Source organism: Natator depressus, chromosome 2 (assembly GCF_965152275.1).
Source record: "Natator depressus isolate rNatDep1 chromosome 2, rNatDep2.hap1, whole genome shotgun sequence".
Classification (NCBI taxonomy): domain Eukaryota; kingdom Metazoa; phylum Chordata; order Testudines; family Cheloniidae; genus Natator; species Natator depressus.
The window spans coordinates 106,114,487-106,142,151 of NC_134235.1; the positions used below are offsets into that span (position 1 = coordinate 106,114,487).

At 44.2% G+C, this 27,665-nt stretch overlaps 1 long non-coding RNA gene across 1 annotated transcript in view; it reads right to left on the bottom strand.

Annotated features, from left to right (window-relative positions):
• Nucleotides 1–3,980: 3,980 nt before the first annotated feature.
• LOC141982586 (uncharacterized) overlaps nt 3,981–27,665 on the bottom strand; it is a 102,946-nt gene continuing 79,261 nt past the window's right edge. Inside the window, exon 3 of the long non-coding RNA XR_012638148.1 lies at nt 3,981–4,647. This is a non-coding gene — a long non-coding RNA (uncharacterized LOC141982586). The remainder of the gene's footprint in view (nt 4,648–27,665) is intronic.

The following is a 27,665-nucleotide window of genomic DNA, read 5'->3' on the forward strand; positions in this document are numbered from 1 at the left end:
TGTTGTTCATTCAAAGGCTAAACATATTCTTAGGGATGCATACATACATACACAGCCACGAGGAGAGAGTTTCCTGCATCTACTGCTTAAGAACAAGGCCTGGAAAGAAAGTCTGCTTGAAGACTGTATAGGAGGACAATTACATTTTAACAGATAAATATTTTTCTAAATGTGTTTTGCCACGTTCTCTTTTCCCGAGCTCTATGGGTGTGGGATTGCTGGCAGCAGCTGTGCTTCCCCTTTGAGCTCATGTCGTTGAGAAGCGCAATCATTCTATTTTATTTAAGCAATAAAATTTTTTTTTGTTTTTGGTCAGGGGAGTTTTTCTCACTTGCACACTCCTCAGGAGTAATAGCCTATGTTGATGGTAGCAGTGGTAACTTCATTATAATAAACCTGTGATTGGTGGGGACTCATGGAAAACCACACATGATGCTAATATAAGTTAGCAGCCTCTCCAATGCAGTTAAGAGCTCAAATTGATTAAAATGCAATTAGCCCATAAAACTCCCTGTTTATTACCTCACATGTTTGTCAAAGACCCGGAGCTAAAGAAAGAATCCCCCCCACTTTTCTTTCTTAGTTTGTTTCTGCTTAGTGCCAAATACTCCCATTAGTTAGGTACAGGACAGAAATAAAATGTTATTGCCCTGCCATGTTATCAGAAGACAACATCCCCTACTGCTGACAGGAGAGGGAGTTGGTTTTATTTTAAACTTTTTTCTTCCCAATCAGTGGGGCCTCTGAGCTTTTTGATAGATACCCCTGTAAAGCTGGAACGGCCTCAGATCAGTTTGTTTTGTTGCCTTGTGATATTTTGTCATTGTGAGCCCATCAGAATGATGCTCTTGTTTGAAGGAAAGAGAGATGAGAAGAGTTTGAATAATTAACTGGAAAATCCATTGTTGATTCATGAAATAGACATCTGAGAGAGACTAAACAGCTTAGAAAGAGGAGGGTGAGGACTGGGAAGTTTAATGGATGAAATTAAGCAGTATATAGATCTGAGAAATGCTAGCATAGGGGATACAATGAAGAGTACAGAAGCAATACATATATTTAAGAGCTTTTAAAAACATATGTCAGGAAAAAAAAAGATGAGTGAAGGAGTCAGTCAGGCTTTTAAGACAGTGTGGGGTGTCTAGGTTGGTGACCTATAAAGGGGACACTACTGACATGAATTCTTTGCCTCTGGGATCGCAAAGGCAGACCAGAGACTGAAATTCCCCTGGGAAATGACATGCTGAAAGAACTCAGGGTCACTCCAGGACAGGTGATAATGACATTAGTGTTAATGAAGATTGGGAAGGCAATAGGCCCAGATGGACTCCATTCCAGAATTTTGAAGGCACTGCTAGTGGAAAATGCTCATTGCAAACAAAAAAGGTACATCAAAAGGTGGAGAAAAGCTAAAGTTGCATCCTGATTTAAGGGAAATTCTGGGACAGTATAGGCCTTATTCTCATCCTTCCTAAAGAGTATAGTTCTAGTAGCCTTGAGTGACTAAGGACTCAGAATAATTCTGTCTGCCTGCCCTTCCCTGTCTCTGGAATACCCTTCACATTAAAGGAGACCAGTATTAAAGTACCACACATGATTCCTTTGCTACTATAGTGCTAGAAAAATTTCCTTTGACTTTAAATCAAACCTTCTGTTTATAATAATAATTATATAGGTTTTTGCACCCCAGAAGATCACAAAGTACTTTACAATTACATATTTATAAAGGATAACTGAAAAGTCGCCCCCTGTGCAGTGGATGGGGCAATCATCTGATTCACAATTTGTTGTGTGGGACAAGGGGAAATATGGCCATTGTTGCCAGAGCAGACGTCTACTCTTATGAGAACTGTCATGGGATTGTTAATGTCCATGAAGAGAAGACCTTTGGGCCCAATCTCTGTGGATCTTCAGTGAGCATAACTCCCACTTACCATATTATGTGGCGCTTTACATTTTAATATTTTTTAAAGCTTTTTGCCAAGGTTTCATTGTTCTGTTCAGTTTCACCTTGATTCCATTTCCTCACTAGTGTTTAGCAGTAAAATACCCTTAAAAGTATGTGCTCTATTTGTTTTTTATCCTTAATACCAGGATTACCTCACACCCCCTATGCATTAATCTCTATAAACTACTTAACTGCCCTGGCTCCATGGTACTTTATCTGAATCATTTAAAATTTTGATTTCCGCTCCCTTCGTGTGTTGCAAATGTGATCAGCTTTCTCCCCATTCCTATTGTCCAAGATATATTCAAATGAGCTGCAATGAACTAGTTTTAATAGAAATCCTTGTGGCATCCCCTTGTCACCTCTTTCCATCTTGAAAGGCTGGCACTCTGTGGCCTCCATGCTCATGCTTTGCGCACTCAGTTAAATCACTCTCACATGAGAATTTTAAAAAAATTCACTTGTGTAAATTGTCATAATGTGCTATTGTAAATCAGTCTTTTGTGTGGTACTGGATCAAAAGCTTTAATGTGGTGCTGGCTAGGTAAATAATGCCCACAGCTTTCCCCGTTGAGTCTTGGTGTTATTTCCTTGATAAATTGATTAGTCTTGTTAGGCACAGTGTTTCTTTAATAAAGATATGCTGCTTATTTTAGATCAGACAGTCTCAATATGTAGTCCACTACTCCAGCTCTAATTTATATTGCCAGTATTTTCTCCATTATGAAAATCAAATTTATGGGTGTGAGGATGTTTGTTTTCTTTATCATTAATTCTGTATCTGATCTTAGGACTTTTCTTATACTCACCGCTATTTTCTTTGTTGTCTCTCTAACCCGGCTTCCTATTTACTCAAGATAGGATAGTGGTCAAGACAGCATTACTAACTTAATTTTCTTCTGCATTCTGTTAGGATAAGACCTTTGTGTCCAATATACAAACCATAACATAGGTAGTATTCAGGGCAGCTGGTGTCAATAGTTTAAAAAAGGAGTTAGGCAAATAGTTCAAGTTCAGTGTGAGTGGATAGTTCAACTTGTGGAAAGATGGTCTATATAATAGCATATCTAATGTTCTTATTAATGATAGATGAGCTTCTTGGTTTATGGTAAAGAGGTAGCTTTCATGTTACAAAATTAGCTTTGTATGCAGACGATTGGTTTCTATTTATCAGATGGTCAGAACAAGCAGTGACAATGCACCTTGACATATTCCCCAATTTTGGTTTATTTTCAGGTTTTTGTCTATACCTGGTTAAATCTGAAGCAGTGACTGTTCTTTCAGTACCAAGTCCCTAGATATATTCATTTTCTAATGTCAAACAAGGCATAAAATACTTGTGTGTGGGTCATTCAGATGTTTTGAAATGAAATAAAGACCTTTACATCGCTACGTAATAGGTTCAAATCTAGCCTACACTGGTAATAACTGAATGTCCTATTCTGCAACGTTGGCTCCTGTTGAGAAGTACCATACTCTTTGCGTTGTCCTGGTACTTTCAATGGGACCACTCACAAAGTAAAATATAACAAAAAGGGTAGAAATGGTGGAACTTAGCCCTGAATATTGAGACCATCCCCTAAAAAATTTCCCATCCCTGTGTGGATATACATAAACTTATTCCTTAACACAGTCTTAACTTATTCTATATTAGAACAGTATGATATTAGTATAGTGTCATCATCAGTATATCTCCCTATATGCCTCCCTTGCCCTTCCAACTCAAACAAAAGCAGCCTGTAAGTACATTCCACAGTTTTTGCTCTACTTATTTTGCACCAGTTTCTGCCACTTTTACTCAAGTTGAATAATATCTTATCTCGCAGAATAGGCCCAGTCATTGGGACTACCCATGGATGAAGGTACTATTCAGTATGCAACAGTAATTAAATTTAGCCCTTTGTTAGTACACCTCTAGAAATTGGATAAGTGGATTAAAAAGAGGTGGAGGAGACACGTATGAGGATTACATTTTAATAAGGAGATTGTCTCATGGACCTCATCCCTCCCATTCATGATTGTATCTCCCTCTGGTGATTACAAACCATCCCTGTGGCAACAACAGTAAATGCTTACATGGAAAATTAACACTAAGACAGTATTTAATGTATTTCAAGCTGTCTTTTAATGCCATTTAGCTCGTGGAACAAGGAACAGAGTAAGCAGCATGTGAACTGCCAGTCCTCCGTGGACCACAAAAAAGCTGGAACAGCTGAATTAGACTATCACAGACACTAATAGATGTTAACAACAGCGTTCATTTGGCTGATTAAGTGGACTAATAGTGGAATCCAGATGTGATCAAGAAACATCTGTGTTCTCAAAGACTAAAATAAGCCTGCACCTGATTTAGATATTGTACAGTGTTTGGCATGGTCCAGGAGTTTATTTTACATCTAGTACTTAACCTCTTTTCTCCAAGATACAAATGTCAATATTGGATTTATCCTGGTTGAATGAATGTGTCAAATGTGGAGATTAGTTACAGTGATAAAGGACTTTCAATTGCCAAAACTGAATTTCTTACACATAGATCAAAACAGTTTGAGACATAGCAAAGAAGCAAGACAGGAAGTCCTGCCAAATTTAGTCATGATCCCTCGTTAAACTGATCTGAAGACCTCAGTATGTGCGGTTTATCCAGGAGCTCCTCGATTCATCCAGCAGGAAATATAGGTATGTGTATTTGTTCGTGGGGCCTGGGGAAAAGGAGAGAGATTGAATAGGCTAATACTTATCATAGCAGAGCTTTATAAAAATCTATTCCTTTTTCAATTGCCCATTTTTATAATGAAAGTTAAATTACATCTCTCAGAGTAATGTTGGTGTTGTTCCATCTTTTAATACTGTACTTTATTAACCTCAGAAACATGGGATAGTGTACCTAAAATGATTCATGAAATAAAAGTCTTTTTGCATTATTTCCACAACATTGGGAGTTTTATGCACTGCTAATTGCTAGCCATTTTGACCATTCATTCCACATTAATGCTCTGAAGATGTTGAGAGTTAAGCAAAGGACTTTTATAATAATATAAATAACGAGAGAGACTATATAAAACAGCTCTTCTGCCTTCAAATGTGAGAAACCTGCTTGCTAGCAGGTGTTTTACCATCCACTGAAATGTAAGAAGGAGATCTGCAGACCTTTACAATGGCTTCTAATTTGCTCATGCAGCATATGAGACTGATTCTTCTCTTACTTATACCAGTTTTACACTGGTGTAGCTCCAGGATTTCCTCTTGGTTGGCACCATTGTAAGTGAGAGGGAAATCAGGCCCTATGTCTTAGAATAATTCATGTCACTTGTTCTACTGATACATATGTCATAAATGTGTAGATATTAAGGCCAGAAAGGATGATAATGATTATCTAGTCTGACCTGTATAAAACAGGGCATACAATTTCACCATGCTTCAGAGGGATAGCTGTGTTAGTCTGGATCTGTAAAAGCGGCAAAGAGTCCTGTGGCACCTTATAGACTAACAGATGTATTGGAGCATGAGCTTTCGTGGGTGAATACCCACTTTGTCGGATGCATGTAGTGGAAATTTCCAGAGGCAGGTATAAATATGCAAGCGAGAATCAGGCTAGGGATAACGAGGTTAGTTCAATCAGGGAGGATGAGGCCCTCTTCTAGCAGTTGAGGTGTGAACACCAAGAGAAGAGAAACTGCTTTTGTAGTTGGCTAGCCATTCACACTCTTTGTTTAATCCTGAGCTGATGGTGTCAACTTTGCAAATGAACTGAAGCTCAGCAGTTTCTCTTTGAAGTCTGGTCCTGAAGTTTTTTTGCTGCAGGATGGCTACCTTTCAATCTGCTATTGTGTGTCCAGCGAGATTGAAGTGAAGTGTTCTCCTATAGGTTTTTGTATATTGCCATTCCTAATATCTGATTTGTTTCCATTTATCCTTTTACGTAGGGACTGTCCAGTTTGGCCAATGTACATAGCAGAGGGGCATTGCTGGCACATGATGGCGTATATTACATTGGTGGACATGCAGGTGAATGAACCGGTGATATTGTGACTGATCTGGTTAGGTCCTGGGATGGTGTCGCTGGTGTAGATATGTGGGCAGAGTTGGCATCGAGGTTTGTTGCATGGATTGGTTCCTGAGTTAGAGTTACTATGGTGTGGTGTGTAGTTGCTGGTGAGAATATGCTTCAGGTTGGCAGGTTGTCTGTGGGTGAGGACTGGCCTGCCTCCCAAGGCCCTGTGAAAGTGAGGGACTGTTGTCCAGGATGCGTTGAAGATCACTGATGATGCGTTGGAGAGGTTTTAGCTGAGGATTGTATGTGGTGGCCGGTGGAGTTCTGTTGGTTTCTTTCTTGGGCTTGCCTTGCAGCAGGAGGCTTCTGGGTACACATCTGGCTCTGTTGATCTGTTTCCTTATTTCCTCATGTGGGTATCGTAGTTTTGAGAACGCTTGGTGAAGATCTTGTAGGTGTTGGTCTCTGTCTGAGGGGTTGGAGCAAATGCGGTTGTACCTCAGCGCTTGGCTGTAGACAATGGATTGTGTGGTGTGTCCGGGGTGGAAGCTGGAGGCATGAAGGTAGGCACAGCAGTCGGTGGGTTTTCAGTATAGGGTGGTGTTAACGTGACTGTCACTTATTTGCACCGTGGTGTCTAAGAAGTGGATCTCCCATGTAGGTTGGTCCAGGCTGAGGTTGATGGTGGGGTGGAAGCTGTTGAAATCGTGGTGGAATTCTTCCAGGGTTTCCTTCCCATGGATCCAGATGATGAAGATGTCATCAGTGTAATGATTGTGAGTGGATGAGAGCTGAGGAAGCGTTGTTCCAGGTCAGCCATAAAAATGTTGGCATATTGTGGGGCCATGCGGGTGCCCATAGCAGTGCCACTGCTCTGGAGGTATATATTGTCACCAAATTTGAAATAATTGTGCGTGAGGATAAAGTTACAGAGCTCAGCAACCAGTTGTGCTGTGGAATCATCAGGGATACTGTTCCTGACAACTTGTATTCCATCTGTGTGTGGGATGTTTGTGTAGAGAGCCTCTACATCCATTGTGGCTAGGATGGTGTTTTCTGGAAGATCAGCAATGCATTGTAGTTTTCTAAGGAAATCAGTGGTGTCACGGAGATAGCTAGGAGTGCTGGTGGCGTAGGGTCTGAGTAGAGAGTCCAAATATCCAGACAGTCCTTCAGTGAGAGTACCAATGCCCAAGATGATGGGGCGTCCAAGGTTTCCGGGTTTGTGGATCTTGGGTAGTAGATAGAATAACCCCGGTTGGGGCTCTAAGGGTATGTTGATTTGTTCCTGTGTTAGTGTAGGGAGTGTCCTGAGTAGATGGTGCAGTTTCTTAGTGTATTCCTCAGTGAGATCTGAGGAAAGTGGCCTGTAGAATTTGGTATTAGAGAGTTGTCTGGCAGCCTCCTTTTGGTAGTCAGACCTGTTCATGACGACAACAGCACCTCCTTTATCAGCCTCTTTGATTATAATGTCAGGGTTGGTTCTGAGGCTGTGGATGGCATTGCATTCTGCACAGCTTAGGTTATGAGGTGAGCAATGTTGTTTTTCGACAATTTCTGCCTGTGCATGTCAGCGGAAGCATCCTATGTATAGGTCCAGACTGTCACTTCAACCCTCAGGAGGAGTCCGTGTGGAGTTCTTATTATTGTGCTGTTGGTGGGAGGGTATCTGCGTACCAGTGTGCTGTTCAGTGTTATCTTGAAAGTATTCTTTGAGTCGGAGACGGCGAAAATAGGCTTCCAGATCACCGCAGAACTGTATCATGTTTGTGGGGGTGGCAGGGCAGAAAGAGAGTCCCGAGATAGGACAGACTCTTCTGCCGGGCTGAGTGTGTAGCTGGATAGATTGACGATATTGCTGGGTGAGGTAGGGGTACCACTGTTGTGGCCCCATGTGGCAGGTGGGATTTTAGACAGCTTACAGTCCTTTTTCCTTTGTAGAGTGGTGAAGTGTGTAATGTAGATCTCCTGTCTTATTTTAGTAAAGTCTGTTTGCATGGAAGGTTGGTTATTTATGAGAGTCTCCAGGTTGGAAAGCTCCTTTTGGATGTTGGTTTAATGGACACAAATCAGATATTAGGAATGGCAATATACAAAAACCTATAGGAGAACACTTCACTTCAATCTCACTGGACACACAATAGCAGATTGAAAGGTAGCCATCCTGCAGCAAAAAAACTTCAGGACCAGACTTCAAAGAGAAACTGCTGAGCTTCAGTTCATTTGCAAAGTTGACACCATCAGCTCAGGATTAAACAAAGACTGTGAATGGCTAGCCAACTACAAAAGCAGTTTCTCCTCCCTTGGTGTTCACACCTCAACTGCTAGAAGAGGGCCTCATCCTCCCTGATTGAACTAACCTCGTTATCCCTAGCCTGATTCTCGCTTGCATATTTATACCTGCCTCTGGAAATTTCCACTACATGCATCCGACAAAGTGGGTATTCACCCACGAAAGCTCATGCTCCAATACATCTGTTAGTCTATAAGGTGCCACAGGACTCTTTGCCAATTTCACCAAGTAATTTCTGCATCCAGCACGTAACTTCTGGTTCAGTCTTGATTTAAAGACTTCAGGTGATAGAGAGTTCACCACATTCCTTGGTAAACCGTTCCACTGGTTCATTACCTTCACTGTTCACAATTTACACCTTATGAATTTGTGTAGCTTCAGCTTCCAGCCATTGCATCCTGAAAAGCCTTTCTCTGCTAAATTAACTAGTTCTCTACTATAGAAATCTCCCTGTGTAGGTACTTATAGACTGTGATCAAGTTACAACTTAACTTTCTCTTGGGTAAACAAAATACATTGAGCTTTAGTCTCACGTAAGCCATGTTTTCCAGGCCTTGGCTTATTCTTTGTAAATCTTTTCTAAATCTTTCCAATTTGTCAACATCATTTTTTAAGTGTGGACACCAGAATTGGACACTATATTCCAGTATTTCAGAGTAGCAGCCGTGTTAGTCTGTATCCGCAAAAAGAACAGGAGTACTTGTGGAACCTTAGAGACTAACAAATTTATTTGAGTGTAAGCTTTTGTGGGCTACACTTCATCGGATGCATAGAATGGGACATGTAGTAAGAAGTTATATACATACAGAGAATATAAAAAGGTGGAGTAAGAGGCTAAATAATTAAGATGAGCTATTATCAGCAGGAGAAAAAAAAATTTTGTAGTGATAATCAAGATGGCCCATTTAGACAGTTGACAAGAAGGTGTAAGGATACTTAACATGGGGAAATAGATTCAATATGTGTAATGACCCAGCCACTCCCTGTCTCTATTCAAAGCCAAGTTAATGGTATCTAGTTTGCATATTAATTCAAGCTCAGCAATTTCTCATTGGAGTCTGTTTTTGAAGCTTTCTGGTCTTGCTAATGCTGTAGACAGTGGTAATAACACCTTCCTACTTCTGCTCAGTATTCCCCTGCTTATACATCCAAAGAGTACATTTGCTATCTCAGCTGCTGCATCACAGTGGAAGCTCATGTTCAGTTGATTATCTACCAAGTCCTTTTCCAAGTCACTACTTTCCAAAATACGGTCCACCACTCTCGATGTGTGACCTACATTCTTTGCTCCCAGACAGATTTAGCTATATTAAAACATGTTTAAGTGAGCATAGGTTACCATGCAATCCAGATTGCTCTGTCTAAATCATTTACCACTCCACCAATTTGTGTCATCTGCAAACTTTAACAGCAATGATTTTAACATTTTCTTTTAGACCACTGATCATTTTTTGCATCATTTTAAGTGCCTTTACTGGTTTTTCCACTTGTATAACTTTTTAATTTTATGTACTTTCACTAATTATCTCTAAAATTGGGGGGAAAAGTGGGGGAAAAAAAAGGATCCGTACAAATGCATCTGTAATTAATATATCATGGATACAGCACTATTATCCTAATTATCACAACCACATTTTAACATTCACAACTATGGCTTGCAGACACTGTATTATTACATTATGGTGAATGCAATATTCAAAGCACATATCTGCTTTCTGTTTCCTTTGACATTACATGACTTTCAGTTCACACACAGATATTTGCAAAAATTGGTGCCTAAGATACAATGGCCAAGGATGTATCAAGTAACTATGGATTTGATTTTTCAGAACTCTTGTTGCATGATCTGTGTATTGTGTATTAATTGTCTCGATTACTTAAGAATTCCTGGTTAACACTCTGAAGTTTGATAGGTTCTTGTCCCCAGAAAAGGCCAGCATTATTAAAATCACTGTTCAGTAGGGAACCTGATGTGCATGGCACACACATTTTACTTGAATATTTTCATATTCACAGTTTGAAAATTCTGTCTTTCTGCAGGGAAAAATGGGTAACAACATCAAGAGCATTTTTAAAACTGTATTACCCTCCTACAGATATTAGATATAAATGGAGAAACAAATAACTATACACAGATCAAGCAACAAGTATAGGTTTCCTCACAGCATATTGCACTACCTGTAGAGTGCAGCCTAAATGGCAACTAGCAGACCCCACACCTCACAAATAAAAATATGTTAGGCACTATAGAAACTTGAATTTTCACAGGAAATCCCCACAAAAAATATTCTCTCTGTAAATTATGATAAACTGGGGAGAATAGATGGCTCCTGGGATTGGTTATAACCAGGATATTGAGCATTTTACCTCTATAGCCCCATTTCAAATCTGCAGCAACTAAACAGTTACCACTAGAGGGCCATTTTTGTGAATTGATGGTCTCAGTGCTGTTCCCCAGAGTAGACCCACCTGTCTCTTCATGGCACGCTCAGTAGAAAGGCCAAGGAATGAATGAGGGCAAAGATGGAAATACCCTCTCCTCCATCAAGTCATTTCTTCCAGGCCTCAGTCTGAGGCGCAAAGGGAAATTGAAATTGAAAAGGAGTACTTGTGGCACCTTAAAGGGAAATTGGTACTCCTGGCCATACCTGTTCTGGAAACAGAGCCATTTGCTTTCTTGGGGCATCAAATGAGCATTTCCGCCAGCACTATGTTCCCTTTTCAAAAGTTATAATACAGTGAGATAATGCAAAATGCTTAGAAGCTGCCTTGCTTCCTTCTTGTTCCTTGGTGCTCCAACACTTGCTTTACAGCGATAGATTTAAATGTAAAAACAGAGAATTAATGGCTAGCTCAACATCTGCTAATACTAGGTTCCTTGCATTTTTGTGATTCTTTGTTTATCTCAGTGTGTTACTTTGTTTTCCCCTTTATAATAAGGATCATTCCTTTATTTGAAAGTGTGACATAAATTTTCAGTTGCTTGAGATCTCAGAGCCTCCCACGCTTTACCCATATGTGGCAGGAATGCACTGCCTGAAGAAGGGGGGAAAGACAAAGTGAATGTGAAGTGTAGGATGATTGTTGTTTCAAAAAGTAGCAATTAAGAATTCATTAGAAAAATAACAACTGAGTTTAATAAGAGCTTAACTTAACTACATGAGCTGGAGAGAGGTTCCTGGGCAGCCTCACAGAATTCAAACTGTCCAACTCTTTGTAAGACTTTCAAATGAGAACAAAACCAACACATGAAACTTCAGCTAGAGGCATTGCATTTGTTTCTATAAGACCATTTATTTTCCTTTTTAACAAAAAAGTGTTGCAAAACAGTAAAAATTAAATACAGAAATCCTGTTACAATAAAGTTATAGATCTGTCTTAAACCACTAAAAGCCAGGACAATTCTGAGTGAAGGTTGAAACCCCATTGTTGATGTAGGTCCTTTGGCCTCAGTACTGCAGCACATACAGTAATGTATGTAAAGTCACCAGCTATTCAGATATCCCTAGAGTACTTAAGCTAAATAAGTTAAAGAAGTTTACATTTTTACTCTGTGCTGACTCATACCCCTCCCCCAGTCCTTCTTTCTTTTTGGCTAGTCGTAATATTTAGCCTTATGAAGGGGGGGTGGGGGAATGAGGAGAGATGTTATGTCCATTGCTAGCTACTGTAGGATTTCTTGCACCTTTCTCTAAAGCAGCTGATACTGGTCACTGTCAGAGGACTAGATGGATCATTGGTCTGATATGGTATGACTAACACTATGTTCTTACGTCTAGATCTACAGAACAACTTTCACTCTTTACATGTGATATTCAAGATTTTTCAAGTAACCTTTTCCTTGTATTCTCACAGGCACAGTTTAAAATCCTTGGATATATTCCAGACTGGATTTTTGTCTACAATACTAAGATATTTCACCGTGGGGGGGATGCCTATTTGCTCATCAGCAAAACCGAATCCCTTCAAAGGGGACCTTATCCCTTTAAGAGAGCAGGAAACAGTGGCTCCTTCTATCATTTTGAAGACTGTATAATTCAAAATGTTTTATTTTGAAATGCAGGTTTATTCCTTAAACAACTAGTGTTCAGCCAAGAGGATGCTCCTGCATTACTAGGCTACAGAGCATTTGGTTAGGTGCATAGGAATCTGAAAGCCAGTTCTTCTAGCCACCTCTACTCCCTCAATGGCACAGAGGAAGTAAAAAGCTGCCACTGGTGTGTGGCAGGATCCCCAGTGGGTGGGTGTAGGACACACCTGGATGGCTCCTACACCTTCTCCTTTCAGCATAGGGGGTATGACTAACCGTGATGGATATGTTGTCAGAGCACTACTAGTTGGCGAATGGCCCCTTGGAGGCCATCGCCAGATGGCACAGATTAAAGCAGTCTCCAGGCTGTCTGATCTATGCTAGGGCCTGCATAGAATTAAGTTCAGGGAGATGCAACCAGTTCCCTTGAGCACCCCCTCAGCTGGCTGCTGTTGAGGCTGGCTACAGCTCAGAATCTGGCCTATAATCTTTTAAGAGTTGTTGTTTTTAGCAAGCATTCCTTTATCCAAACTCTACTGACACTTATAAATGCAAAGGGTGAGTTATTTTTACCAAGGTACTTTTCCCCCAATCGTCAGTATAACCTTTCCCTCTTTTTGCTATAAGAACTAACTCGTCTTTCAAAGTTTCCTTCTCTCTTAAAGTGAGGTCTGCAACTGTACATTTTGCTGTTTCCCAGCCGTAGAAGGAGTTGTGATGGACCGAATGTAATTTTTCCCTTGTCTTGCATATCAAACATGCTTACTCTCTTCATACTGTGGATATACTTGCAGAAGACTGACGTAAAGCACACCTAAAATTCTGTTGCTGGGTGCTCTCCTTCAATGAGCTCCCTCTCACTTGACTGTTTTTATCTTTGGAGCTCTCTGATGCTGCACTGAGTCTCGCAGCAATTACTGTGCGCTGCCCTGGAAGAAGCCTCCTAGCAAACTATTATTTGCAGCAATTTAGAGACAACTGAATAGCATTTCTATACAGCACTGTGTAGTTAGTTGCCACTGTTTTTCACTGTTGGCCTTAAACTTAAGGCCTAGTTACATGGAGGCAGCAGTACCATGCAGTAATTCATAGTAACTCTGTGAACAACAAGTGGTGGTTAACCACTTTGCTTCTACAGGACTGAGACAGTTGCTTGACTTGGTGTTATCTCAGCCATGTTGACATTTTTACTTTGGAATATCAAATTTCTGAAATCCTTGTGTGACGGGTTCCCCCCAGAGTGCTAACTGGAACTGGGGTACCACTGAGCCCTCTGACCCACCAGCCTGGGCTCCCTCTCATACTGTGCTGCTGTGACAAGCTGCAAAAACCTCCAGCCTGCACTTTCACAAGCATTCACACAGGTGGGACACATGTAGCTGCAATTACATGCAGGCTCTCTAATCACCAGCTTCCCAGCCTAGGACCCCAGAGCAGTACCATCCTGCCCTGGTCAAATCTGGCCAGTATATGGGTTTAATACCCGGTCTGCCTCTCCCTCAATGTGAGCAGAACAATGCACACTTGTGGTAACCAAGCAGAGATTTTCCCCAAGCACTCCAGTCAAAGCTCACTGGTTTGGATTAAAACATAAAATAAGTTTATTAACTACAAAAAGATAGATTTTAAGTGATAGCAAACAGATCAAAGCAGATTACCTAGTAAATAAACAAAAACGCAAACTGAGCTTAACATACTAGATAGGTAGGATATGAATTAACAGATTCTTACCCTGAGTGATAAACAGGCAGGCTTCTTCTTAAGGCACAAGCTGTCTTTGCTTTGCAGCTTGGGTTTCCCAGGTTTTCATACACAGGCTAGAAATCCCTTTAGCCTGGGACCATCACTTCCCCCAGTTCAGTCGTTGTTTCTCAGGTGTGTTGTTGTAGTAAGAGTGAGGTACCATCATGATGTCATTTCCCCCTTTTATATCTTCTTCCCACTTGCTGTGCCCTGGGTCAAACAGCTCCCATTGTGTAGTGCTATCTCTGAGAGGTTTCTACTGTACACAGTTTCTGGGGCAATCCTTGTGCTTGTGTGCATTTCCTCAATAAGCCAGTAACATTGTTTGGCCATTTTACTGTTGTACCTGAAAGGCTGCTTGTGGGTGTTTTCAACCTCACAACATGTTTCAGTAACATATACATAGCTGAACTTCATAACTTCACAGACGATGATTAGCACATATACTCCAATGAGATATTAATGTCTAGCAGCTTAAAACTTTTAGAATGATACCTCACAAGGCATACTTTGTGCAAAACATATCCTAACATATCCTTATAAGGAGGTATCCTTCCTTTGTGCCAGGGTATCACACCTTGTCAGATCAACTTTTGGCTGAATATTTAGGACATCTGCAAGTCAGTTTACTCGTAGAGAAGCCCTGGTTGGTTCTGAATGATTAGCACACTTAATCTTAGATACCAAATTGATGTACCCTACAGAGTAGAATAGAGCCAAACAGTGTGGGCCACAGGTTCTCCCATCCCTGAGTCTATTCCTACTTCTTTCTTTCCCATTGCTGGCAGTTACTTCAGCACATGACAAAACAGAGGGCCGTGCACCATTTGCTTCTGTGCTTTTCAGTGCTTATTTTAGATTTTAAATAAACTCTTGACACATCTCCAAATGCAGTAACTGCAAGGACAAGAAAAATCTCAGCTGCCTTGCAAACACATGGAAATAGATGATAAATAGACACGGTCTGCATACTATTATTTGGTAATTTTTCCACCTTTTGTTAAACTAATAGGATTGGTTTTGGAATATCATTTTTTTTTATTAGGGAAATAATAATGTTTCTCCACTTAGTTATGGTGGAGATCAGATAATTCACACTGATTTTATTCTGGCTCATCACAGCCCTCTTCCTGATATGTCAGCTGTTGATAATTTTCAACAACCAACCTAAAAAAAGCCTAAAAATTATCTGTTATGAAAACATGTGACAGGCCTCAGCATGCAAATAAACTCTCCTGGAGAGGACTCCTAGAGGAAGTGTTTAAAAGACCCTAATTCTTCCCACTGCTTTGAACTGAGGTTGTATGCTGTAGAAAGATCTCTGAAGTGGTGATGCACAGATCTACCTGAATGAGCTCCATTTTGTCTGTCCATCTACCTCAGCTTTTGATAAGGCATCTGTCACCATGGTAACAACTGGCCATAGAAATGGTTACGGAGATACGAAAAGGGACTTGATTACCTTTTGGGCTATGGAGACAGGCTTTAGAATTCTAACTTTAAAGCTGGTTAATGCTGACCTTGGCTGATTTGCAATATTCCAATACCTGTGTCCGAATCTGATGGTTTACAGGGTGTCTTCATGAGCCAGATATAGTACCACACAGCATAAGGAAAATGGAATGACGAGCCTTATGACTTCTGGTAGTACAAATGTCACCCCAACATGTCATTTGATTTCTGTCCAAAAAAGAAAATTCCTGTTTTGGAGGACCAGGCATTGTATAGGGCCTATTTTTCAGATGTGGGCATGGAAGTGTTTTCTTCCTTCTTGCCTTTGCATGTGCAGAATAGATAGTACCTTGTATGCACATATATGTAAATGTTCCGTGACAGGATGTATCTACCTTGCACCAGCCCCAAAAAGGTTAACTGTGCTTTTCAGGCTGAGGAAGCCCCGCCCCTCCGACTCTGCTGGGCATGCTCAGCCTGGAGGTAGAGTATAAAAGGAAGCAGCCCAACTCAGGCTGGGCAGGCTGCTGAAGGGAAGTGGGGGGATGATGCAGACTGTCTCCTGGCAGCTGCTACAGGCCCCAACTACAGAGCCATGGCATGCAGAGCTCCAGATGGACTCCAGGCTGTCTGATGAGCCCAGAGAAGAGACCTCACTGGCAGGAGCTATGCTACTTGAGGACCCCAGAGATCCGAAGGCACCATGGAGCATTTCTGAGGGAGAATGGGTAGGAAGCAGCCCATAGGACTTAGACTTTTCTTTGGTGAGTGAACCGGTGAACCAGTCAGAGTGTTTTGGGAGGCTCCCCACTGACTTGGTGGTGAGCCCCCCGACCACCCCCAGGGCCTTGGGCTGAGACTCGGAGGAGCATGGAGGGCCTCAGTCCCCCTACCCTTGGTGCCACACACTCCTAGGTGGTGCCCCACTTCCCCAATGAGCCAATAGGCCACATGGCACCCCAGAAGCATTGACTCCGGCCTTTAGGCCACGCTGTCCTGAGTGGAAGATCTGCCTTTATTGACTCCAGCCATTAGGCCACGCTGTCCTGTGGGGAAGGGTGGCTTTATTGACTCCAGTCACTAGATAATATCACCACATTTTATAGTAAAAGTCATCAGCATAGGACCCAACCGGCTGCGGTACCGCCTCTGCCCTTTCTTTTGACCACACGTGACCTGACACCCCATGACGGGGTATACCTACCGCGCAACATGTTCCTCTTGTAGTGGCAAATTAGCCACTTTTAATGGCTGTCCAAAATGAGGATGAACTGTAAGAATCACAACAAAGCTGATATTCTGACATTAATTCTCTGCAAAAGAAGCACATTCAACAGGTTTGTTCATTTTCCGCAAGTTGAGGAATGTTTTCTTGAATGAGCTGTGTGTAAGCCAGATGGTTTGCTGTTAAGCTTTGTTGTGACACAGGCTGGACTTAAGGGAAGCTTGTATTGTTGTGGGTATCTTGTCTAACTGTAAAGTGACAGCGATTTGTGATATTCCATGTTTCTGCCAGGGTGACCTAGACTTGGCGGTCCACCCTTGAGATGAAGTGATCCTTATATAAGTACATATGTCAACACTCACAGGCTAACACACAAGCTAAGGAAAGTAGGCCAGGCAATATGGGACTGTAAAAGCTCTAGTAAAAGAAGCCAGGCAGGGAAAGCTGTGTGTGAAGTGAACGGGAGTTATGGGTACTCAGCAGCTCCAAAGTTCAGATAACTTAGACCCTAAATACAGATTTAGATGCCTAACCTTAGGCACAAATGTTTAGGACTTTGTGTGCCTCAGTCTGTTCTGCCTACTCCTCCCTGAGAATGTGACAGGAGTGGTCCAAGTGCTGGTGATCATGTGGTAGCAATATCTCTGAGTGTGAAGCTAAAGCATGTTAAGGTTGCTAATATTGTTTGCATGATTTTTCCATTCTTAAATGCCACTTGAGCAGTCCAATTCCAATAATTTACTTTCTGCAGCCACTGTGGAGCAGAAGATGGCTAGATATATCGGAAATAATAGATGGGTCTACCAAGGAATGAGGTCAACCATGAGATGTTATTTCTCTCTAACTTAGGTATTTCTAAGGAGCCTCTATAACCATGATACATAGGTGTCATTTTAGATACCATTTTACAAGGGAAAAATACCTAATATTGATAAGACAGAAGTAATGCCTCTGTTTTAATTTAGAAGCACTGTGTCCCAGGAGCTTTAACACATTGATCCTCACTGATGAAGTACATACGTACAAAATGCACCTCTTAGAAATTCAACTGCTGCTTCTTGGAAGAAGCTTTTTTCCATAATCAGTGTTAGATGATGATGCCACAGGCTTTGAAATATTGGAAGCCAGCACTGATCATGCTTACAGATAGCTGAATAATGCACTACAATGTAAACTAGGCAAACAAATCCATGCCAGTTGCCAGTGAAGGCAGAGAAAAGCTCTAATCTTCTAGAAGCAGCTGGTGGCCAAGGTGACATTGAAAGGCATTACTTTTTTAAATGAAAGCCTATGTTTGGGTGATGAAAGCTGCTGGATTCTTTCTGTTTGGATTACAAGCACTGGTTGGTAGCCTAGCCAGAGATCAAAATTGTTGAATGCTACAGAGCAGTGGCAATAGGTAGGATTCTTTTAAATAGGAAATGGATACTTGCCCACAATGGGACACAGTGGGACTTGCTCAGGACAGCTGATTATTGATGGCAGCAAAGTTTATCCTGAGGTGAACACCCTGTTTTGGCTTTAAAGTCATCATTTGGTTGGTGGTGCTTAGTGAACTTCTAACATTGGTTTTAGTAAGGAAAGAGGTCCATGTGTCAATGAAGCTGAATTGTTAAAACACAGCAGGATAATTTGTGAAGAAAATCCATGAAAATGACACAGCAAGTGCTGTTATCAGCATTTTAAAGCTGTTGTTTTGCCTCTGCTGACTTAAACTCTGAATCTGATATGGATCTAAGTTGATTGAACTTCCTCCATTAACAACCACAAAAATATTAAAGGGAGGAAGTAGGCATCTGCGTTGGGCTTCTTGCAAGAGTGACAGTCCAGGATTTAACTGGGTAATGTTTGGAACCAGAAATCATCACTCTTAAGTCTAGTCTCCCCTTCAAAGTTTTGCAGGGCTAGCCATATCCTCATAACTACACTGGTAAAACCCTCTTACTATAGGTGCAGCTTATACACACAAAAAAGTGCTTTTGCGGTTATGTCGGGTCTCAGAGGCGCAAAAAAAAAAATTACACCCCTAATCAACACAGCTATGCTGGCAAAAGTTATTTTGTAGCACTGGTCCTACTGGCTGATAAGTTCAATAAGAAAAAAAAGGGGCTTCCTTCACTGTTAACAAGCAAGCATGCTGACGTGGCATCTACATGACATCAGATGTTTTAAACATGGCAGAGAAATGAGGAAGAGAATTTCTAGTAGTGTGGGTATGTGCCACTCAAAAGATTGCTGGGAGGAGGGTTGCTGAACAGCAGCAGCACATAAAATGGCTCTAATTTTGTAGAGGTTTCAACAACCCGTGGTGCCTGAGAGATGCTAGGAAGATCTGTATTTTCCCTTTTCACCCCGTGGAGTGCCCGAAAAATAAAATCCACCCCTACCAGGATAAGTAATGTAACATTATCCATTCTGCAGATGGGGATACTGAACCACCGAGAGTTTACAACTTGCTCAGAGTCACACAGTGAATCACTGACAGAGACATGGCTAGAACCCAGCTATCCAAAAGTGATGATGGAGAACATTATATTTGGGTCTACAGTGGGCAGTTAGCTACTTTATAGTCCATTGCAATAGCTGTAATATAGTGAACTTGACTTAGCCTTCTAGGCCAAGGCAGTATAACAAAATAAATAGTATCTGATGCTAATCTCAGGTCCACAGGAACATAAGTCTGAGATCAGGTTGCCCTGTAGGCATTGATGCTTGTAGTTGGCTTGGTAGAGGGAACAGATGAGTGGAGGAGTGAGCAAAATGTTTAACTATCCTCATTGCCAGAAAGTTCAAAGGATATGACTTGCAGACATTAGTTGCAATGACATATTGACTAAATATATTTTGTTTTTCTGTTAAGCTCCTGTCATGGGTCTGATACACCCCGCGGGGTAGGGGAAGAGGTGCGTCACAGCCCCGCAATCGAGTTTGAAGGGGTGCCCGGGGCTTGGGGCTGTGCAGCTCAGGGGCCTTAGTTTTTAATGTGGCCCTTGATAGCAGGGCAGTGTGGCCTATTAGCCAGAATCAATACCACAGTCCTTGCTGTCAGGGCAGCGTGGCCTAATGGCCAGAGTCAATAATATAGCCCCTGCTGTCTGGGCAGTGCAGCCCAATGGCCAGAGTCAGTACTACTGGCAAGCTGGGCCACCAGCCCGGGGTGGGTGTGGTCAGGATAGGGGGACCCAGGCCCGCCCTCTCCAGTGAGTCCCGACACAGGGCCCTGTCGGTGGCAGGTTTGCCCACCACCAGCTTGGCAGGGGTCCAACCGAAACACGCCAAGCCTTGGTCCGGTTCTGTCACTGTTTCCCTGCAAAACCTCCCTGGGTCACTTCCTAGCCAAGGCTCTGGAGTCCTCCATCTCTGGGATTCTCTGGTGTCTCCCTTCTCCATGATGTCCCGTGCCAGTGTGTCCAGGTCCATGTCTGACTGGCTGGCCTCTCCGTCTTGGAGTGCAGGCAGTCCTCCCTCAGGAGCTGGCGATACCTCCTTCCCCACTGGCAGTCAGTCGAGACTGAGCTGATTTGCTGGCTTTTATATCCTGCTTCCAGCTGGAGTATGCCCAACAGAGCTGGGGGTGTGTGGCCTCCTTGGCTAAGAGAGAAGGGTTAATCCCTGCTGTACCAGTGCAGGACTGATACACCCCGTCACACACCCTCCCCCTTAAGATGGCATCCCGGAGCGGTGCCCCTTCTCCTTCTCCTCCTCCCACCCGGGAGAAGAAGTCCATATTCTCATGGGCCTTCCCTGGCCAGTGTAGCACATGGAAGGAGTAGGGCTGGAGTGATGGGTACCAACGCATGATTCGTGCATTAGTTTCCTTCATAGTATTAATCCATTGGAGGGGTGCGTGGTCAGTTACCAAAGAAAAGGGATTCCGCAAGAGGTAATATCTTAAGGCGTCAACCGCCACTTCACAGCAAGGGCCTCCTGTTCTATTCTGGAGTAGCGGGTCTCCTGGGGAAACAGCTTGCAGCTGAGGTAAAGGATGGGGTGCTCCTCCCCCTCTAAATCTTGTGACAGCACTGCTCCCATCCCTATTTCCAAAGCATCCATCTGGAGGGTGAAGGGTTTTGTGAAGTCAGGCTGGGCCAGTACTGACTCCTGGGTCAGTCGCTTTCGGTGGACAAACTCCTCTTCAGTGGATGAACTGCTCAAGCGGCTGAGCGACACGGAATTTATCTCCACCTTAGACCTAACCAAGGGATGCCATTTTAGATTTGGTTTTGGTGAGTAGTGAGGACCTCATAGAAGAAATGGTTGTAGGGGATAGTCTTGGCTCAAGTGATCATGAGCTAATTCAGTTCAAACTGAACGGAAGGATTAACAAAAATAAATCTGCAACTAGGGTTTTTGATTTCAAAAGGGCTGACTTTCAAAAATTAAGGAAATTAGTTAGGGAAGTGGATTGGACCGAAGAATTTATAGATCTAAAGGTAGAGGAGGCCTGGGATTATTTTAAATCAAAGCTGCAGAAGCTATCGGAAGCCTGCATCCCAAGAAAGGGGAAAAAATTCATAGGCAGGAGTTGTAGACCAAGCTGGATGAGCAAGCATCTCAGAGAGGTGATTAAGAAAAAGCAGAAAGCATACAGGGAGTGGAAGAAGGGAGGGATCAGCAAGGAAAGCTACCTTATTGAGGTCAGAACATGTAGGGATAAAGTGAGACAGGCTAAAAGTCAAGTAGAGTTGGACCTTGCAAAGGGAATTAAAACCAATAGTAAAAGGTTCTATAGCCATATAAATAAGAAGAAAACAAAGAAAGAAGAAGTGGGACCGCTAAACACTGAGGATGGAGTGGAGGTCAAGGATAATCTAGGCATGGCCCAATATCTAAACAAATACTTTGCCTCAGTCTTTAATAAGACTAAAAAGGATCTTAGGGATAATGGTAGCATGACAAATGGGAATAAGGATATGGAGGTAGACATTACCATATTTGAGGTAGAAGCGAAACTCAAACAGCTTAATGGGACTAAATCGGGGGGCCCAGATAATCTTCATCCAAGAATATTAAAGGAACTGGCACATGAAATTGCAAGCCCATTAGCAAGAATTTTTAATGACTCTGTAAACTCAGGGGTTGTACCGTATGATTGGAGAATTGCTAACATAGTTCCTATTTTTAAGAAAGGGAAAAAAAGGGATCCGGGTAATTATCGGCCTGTTGGTTTGACACCTGTAGTATGCAAGGTCTTGGAAAAAATCTTGAAGGAGAAGGTAGTTAAGGACATTGAAGTCAATGGTAAATGGGACAAAATACAACATGGTTTTACAAAAGGTAGATCGTGCCAAACCAACCTGATCTCCTTCTTTGAGAAAGTAACAGATTTTTTAGACAAAGGAAACACAGTGGATCTAATTTACCTAGATTTTAGTAAGGCGTTTGATACCGTGCCACATGGGGAATTATTAGTTAAATTGGATATGATGGGGATCAATAGGAAAATTGAAAGGCGGATAAGGAATTGGTTAAAGGGGAGACTACAACCTGTCCTACTGAAAGGTGAACTGTCAGGCTGGAGGGAGGTTACCAGTGGAGTTCCTCAAGGATCGGTTTTGGGACCAATCTTATTTAATCTTTTTATTACTAACCTCGGCACAAAAAGTGGGAGTGTGCTAATAAAGTTTGCAGATGATACAAAGCTGGGAGGTATTGCCAATTTAGAGAAGGACAGGGATATCCTACAGGAGGATCTGGATGACCTTGTAAACTGGAGTAATAGTAATAGGATGAAATTTAATAGTGAGAAGTGTAAGGTCATGCATTTAGGGATTAATAACAAGAATTTTAGTTATAAGCTAGGGACACATCAATTAGAAGTAACGGAGGAGGAAAAGGACCTTGGAGTATTGGTTGATCATAGGATGACTATGAGCCGCCAATGTGATGTGGCCGTGAAAAAAGCTAATGTGGTCTTAGGATGCATCAGGAGAGGTATTTCCAGTAGGGATAAGGAGGTTTTAGTACCGTTATACAAGGCACTGGTGAGACCTCACCTGGAATACTGTGTGCAGTTCTGGTCTCCCATGTTTAAGAAGGATGAATTCAAACTGGAACAGGTACAGAGAAGGGCTACTAGGATGATCCGAGGAATGGAAAACTTGTCTTCTGAAAGAAGACTCAAGGAGCTTGGCTTGTTTAGCCTAACTAAAAGAAGGTTGAGGGGAGATATGATTGCTCTCTATAAATATATCAGAGGGATAAATACTGGAGAGGGAGGGGAATTATTTAAGCTCAGTATCAATGTGGACACAAGAACAAATGGATATAAACTGGCCACCAGGAAATTTAGACTAGAAATTAGACGAAGGTTTCTAACCATCAGAGGAGTGACGTTTTGGAATAGCCTTCCAAGGGAAGCAGTGGGGACAAAAGATCTATCTGGCTTTAAGATTAAACTCGATAAGTTTATGGAGGAGATGGTATGATGGGATAACATGGTTTTGGTAATTAAACATTCATGGTAAATAGGCCCAATGGCCTGTGATGGGATATTAGATGGGATGGGATCCGAGTTACCCAGGAAAGAATTTTCTGTAGTATCTGGCTGATGAATCTTGCCCATATGCTCAGGGTTTAGCTGATCACCATATTTGGGGTTGGGAAGGAATTTTCCTCCAGGGCAGATTGGAAGAGGCCCTGGAGGTTTTTCGCCTTCCTCTGTAGCATGGGGCACGGGTCACTTGCTGGAGGATTCTCTGCTCCTTGAAGTCTTTCAGCTACGATTTGAGGACTTCAATAGCACAGATATAGGTGTGAGGTTTTTTGCAGGAGTGGTGGGTGAAATTTTGTGGCCTGCGTTGTGCAGGAGGTCGGACTTAATGATCATAATGGTCCCTTCTGACCTAAATATCTATGAATCTATATTGGCAGATCCCTTTGACACCAGCCTCCCAGGAGAAGATGGCCTTTCCTATACCCTTTGGCCTCTACCAATTTACCATGATACCTTTTGGCTTGCATGGGGCTGCAGCCACCTTCCAGCGGCTCATGAACCAAATATTGGGTCCCCATAATTCATACGCCACTGCGTACCTCAACAATTTTGTCATCTATAGTGCCAGCTGGAAGGAACATCTTCAACACCTTGCCAGCATGCTGCAAGCCCTGGGAAACACAGGCCTCACCGCAAACCTGGCCAAGTGTCACTTGGGCCAGCGAGAGGTGACTTACCTAGGCTACACCATGGGCAGGGAAAAACTATGCCTCTTAGTGGACAAGGTGCAGGCCTTACGGGACTACCCTACCCCCACGATGAAGAGGAAAGTACCACAATTCTTAGGTCTGGCAGGGTATTTCGGACGGTTTGTGGCCAACTTTGCCATGCTCACCATCCCACTGACGGACTTGACGAAGAGCTCCCAGCCATGGAAAGTCCAGTGGTCAAAGTACTGTGAGGCCGCCTTCCAGGCCCTTTGAGAGCGGCTGACCCGGGAGCCAGTACTGGCCCAGCCTGACTTCACAAAACCCTTCACCCTCCAGATGGATGCTTCGAAGGTAGGGATGGGAGCAGTGCTGCATGGGGTATGTGTCAAACCGGGAGAGGGCATTCACCTTTCTGAAGTCAATGCAGAACTTGACCGATCTGTCAGGCTTGGGGACCAGTACTATGGGGCTCCGCCACTCAGTCCTGGACTCCTCAACCACTCCTAGGGCTAGCATCATCTCTAGTTCCTTCTGCATGACCCCCACACATCTTCTTGGGGTGTGGGCGGTGGTTATCTCTCACCTTCTGGCTGGGGATGGTAGCAATGTGATGGCTGATCACATTTTTTTTCCCTGGTCAGGCTGACAAGATGGTGGGAAAGGCAGATACTAACTGCCATACCTGTTCCTGTTGATTGGGATCGAGCTCCCGGCCGATTGCCACTGGCCCTGGCTCCACAGGTTCATTGGCCAATGGCCCCAACTCGGGCTCTGGGGGGTACGGGGCAATCATCAGGCCCTCACGTTTCTTCCAGGCCTTGAAGAGGTTCATGTGGTAGACCTGTGCATCTCTCCGATGCCCTGGCATCCAAATCTCGGTCAATGGACCCTACCCATCTGGTCACCTCAAAGAGGCCCTGCCACTTGGCAGCAGCTTAGACTCTGAGTAGGGTAACAACAACAGGACCCAGTCTCGGGGCTCAAAGACCCTCATCGTCTTTCCCCTGTCGTACTGGTTCTCTTGAGCATGTTGGGCCCGTAACAGGTTCTCCCACGCCATGGTACCCAGCTCTAGGAGATGTTCCTGCAACCGTAGTATGTACTGGACAGATCCCCTGATCCGGCTTTCCTGTTCTTCCCACATCTCTCTCAGGAGGTCTAGGATTCCCCTGGGCTGCCTCCCATAGAGGAGTTTGAATGGGGAAAATCCACTGGAGGCCTGTGGAACCACTTGCATGGCGAAGAGGAGCATGGGGAGCAACTTGTCCCAGTGCTGGGGATCTTCTTCCATGAACTTTCTTAGCATTGACTTCAGGGTCCCGTTAAATCACTCCACTAACCCATCCATCTGGGGATGGTAGACCAAGGTCTTGAGAGCAAGGATATTTAGCAGGCTGCACAGCTCCACCATCAACCTGGATGTACATTAGTCCCTTGGTCTGTTAGTATCTAGCAGGGTAGTCTCACTCTGGAGAAGATCTGCAGGAGTTCACTAGCGATAGTGGCAGCCCTCAGTGGGACAGCCTCCGGGTACTGCGTGGCATAGTCAACCACGATGAGAATATACTTGTTGCCCATGCTGCTCTTCTCCAGGGGCCCCACCAAGTCTAGGCCAATACTCTTGAAGGGAATCACGAGCATGGGTAAGGGCACAGGGGGGACCCTTGGTACCCCCTTTGGGCCAGCCTTCTGACACTCAGGCAAGAGGCGCAGTGGTCCCGCACTTCTTGGCGTATACTAGGCCAAAAAAATCTTTGGGCCACCTGCTGCAGTGTTTTCTCCCTCCCCAGGTGCCTGGCCCAGAATAATGAGTGGGTCAGGTGGAGCAAGCCTCGTCGGAACTGCCGTGGGACTAGCAGTTGACACAGGTCTTCCTTGGTCTGTGGGTCCTGGACTAATCAGTAGAGAAGGTCATTGCGGATCTCAAACCGGGGTCCTTGGGGAAGGCGCTGAGGTTGATCCTCCTTCTGGGTGGAGCCTGCCACCTGCTCTCAAGCCTGGCTGAGGGTGGGGTCTGCCCTTTGCTCTTCTAGGAAGTTCCATCAATGTCCAGCCATCCTTGCCTTTCCCTCATTGGGGCTTCAGTCATGGGGCAGCCTATCTCCAGTGTTCCAGGGTTTCCCAAGGGTCCTTCTGTGGGGTTGTATGGCCTTGGAAGGCCCAGCAACCCCCTCCTCATGGGGTGTGCCCCCCCTAGCTCCCGAGAGGTGTGCGCTACACTCTTGAAGGAGACCAACGAAACCCTGCCATTCGTGCCCCAAGACCACCAGGTAGGCTAGCTTCGGGGACGCCCCAACTAGGCACTGTCCTTCCTGGTGTGCGGCCTCGAGTTGCACCCAGATGGTTGGGTATGGTTTCATGTCCCCATGAATGCATTGCAGCCATATGGGTGCTCCAGCCAGGTTGGTGGCCTTGACCAGGCTGGCATGGATGATTGTTTGGCTGCATCCTGAGTCCACCAGGGCCGTTGCTGGCATCCCATCCACCCGGACAGGAACCAAGATCTTACCCAGCTCCCTCTTTCGGGTGCAGTGATTGGCCACCCAGACCTGCCCGTAAGTGCAGTCCATGTAAGGGCACTCTCTCCAGAAGTGCCATTCCTGTCCACACTCAACACAGGTCACAATTTCCCCCTGTGGGTGGGGTGGCCTGGGGTGTGCTCCATCCACCCAGTGGGTCATCTCTGCCCCAGATAGGGGTTGCCCCGATTGGGTCCCTTGCACTGGACACTGCTGTGGGTGCTGGCGGCCTGGCATAGCGGTGGGTATGCTTCAGTTTTGCAAGGCCCCCCGACCAGGTGGTTGCTCTCGGTCTCCCAGGCCCCCCCAATTTATGGCTCACTCGCTCCACTCCCTCAGCAGCCATGTAGTCCTCCATCAGGGAGACGACTTTGCGAAGGGTCGCTAGGCAATGCCATTGCACCTATTCCTTCCCCTGGTGGGCAGGATCTGGGTAAATTGTTCCAGGGCCATGGCTTCGGCCACTTGAACCCTGGTCCGGTGTTCCAGTTCCAGCCACTGCCAACAGTAATCCCAGTAATCCCACGGCCCTGGGTCTGGCCCCCAGCGGATACCACTCATGGTAGAGTTGCTGTCGGTATGTTTCTGGGTTGATGCCAGTTTGGTCCAAGATGGCTGCCTTCACCTTAGACTATTCTAGTGCCTCCTGGGGGTCGAGGTTCCGGTATGCCATCTGCTCTGGGCCAGTTAAGTAAGGGGCTAGGAGTGTGGCCCAGTGTTCAGGTGGCCACTGGGCAGCTGTGGCGACCTGCTTGAAGGTCACAAGGAACACCTTTGGGCCATCACTGGGTCCCATCTTTGTCAGGCGTACTGAGATACCCCTCAGGCCACTCCCAGATTCCAACCCTGCCAGGGTAGGGGAAGGGCTTGTAGGGGGTTGCAACAATGATGCCGTCTGTTGGACTAGTCGTTCCTGCTGTGCCTGTTGCTGGGTGGCCAACTCCTGCATCAGCTGATGCTTCTACTCTTGCTGCTGCGCCATCTGGAGCTGTTGCTGGGAGGCAAGCTGCCGGAGCAGCTGCACCTGCTGTTGTTGCTGCTCTGCAGTCTGTTGCTGCTGGCTGTCTAGCAGCCATTTCAGAAGCTTTTTGGGCTCCATCTATCTGCTTTGGGTCCTTTTTAGCAGGTCCTGATCACTCCCTGTGTTCTCCACCAGTTTTCACAGGGCTGATACACCCCATAGACCTCAAGATCAAGTTTGAAGGGGTGCCCCGGGGCTTGGGTCTGCGTGGCTCAGGGGCCTCAGTCTTTAATGCGGCCCCTGCTGTCAGGGCAGCGCAGCCCAATGGATAGAATCAATACTCTAGCCCCTGCTGTC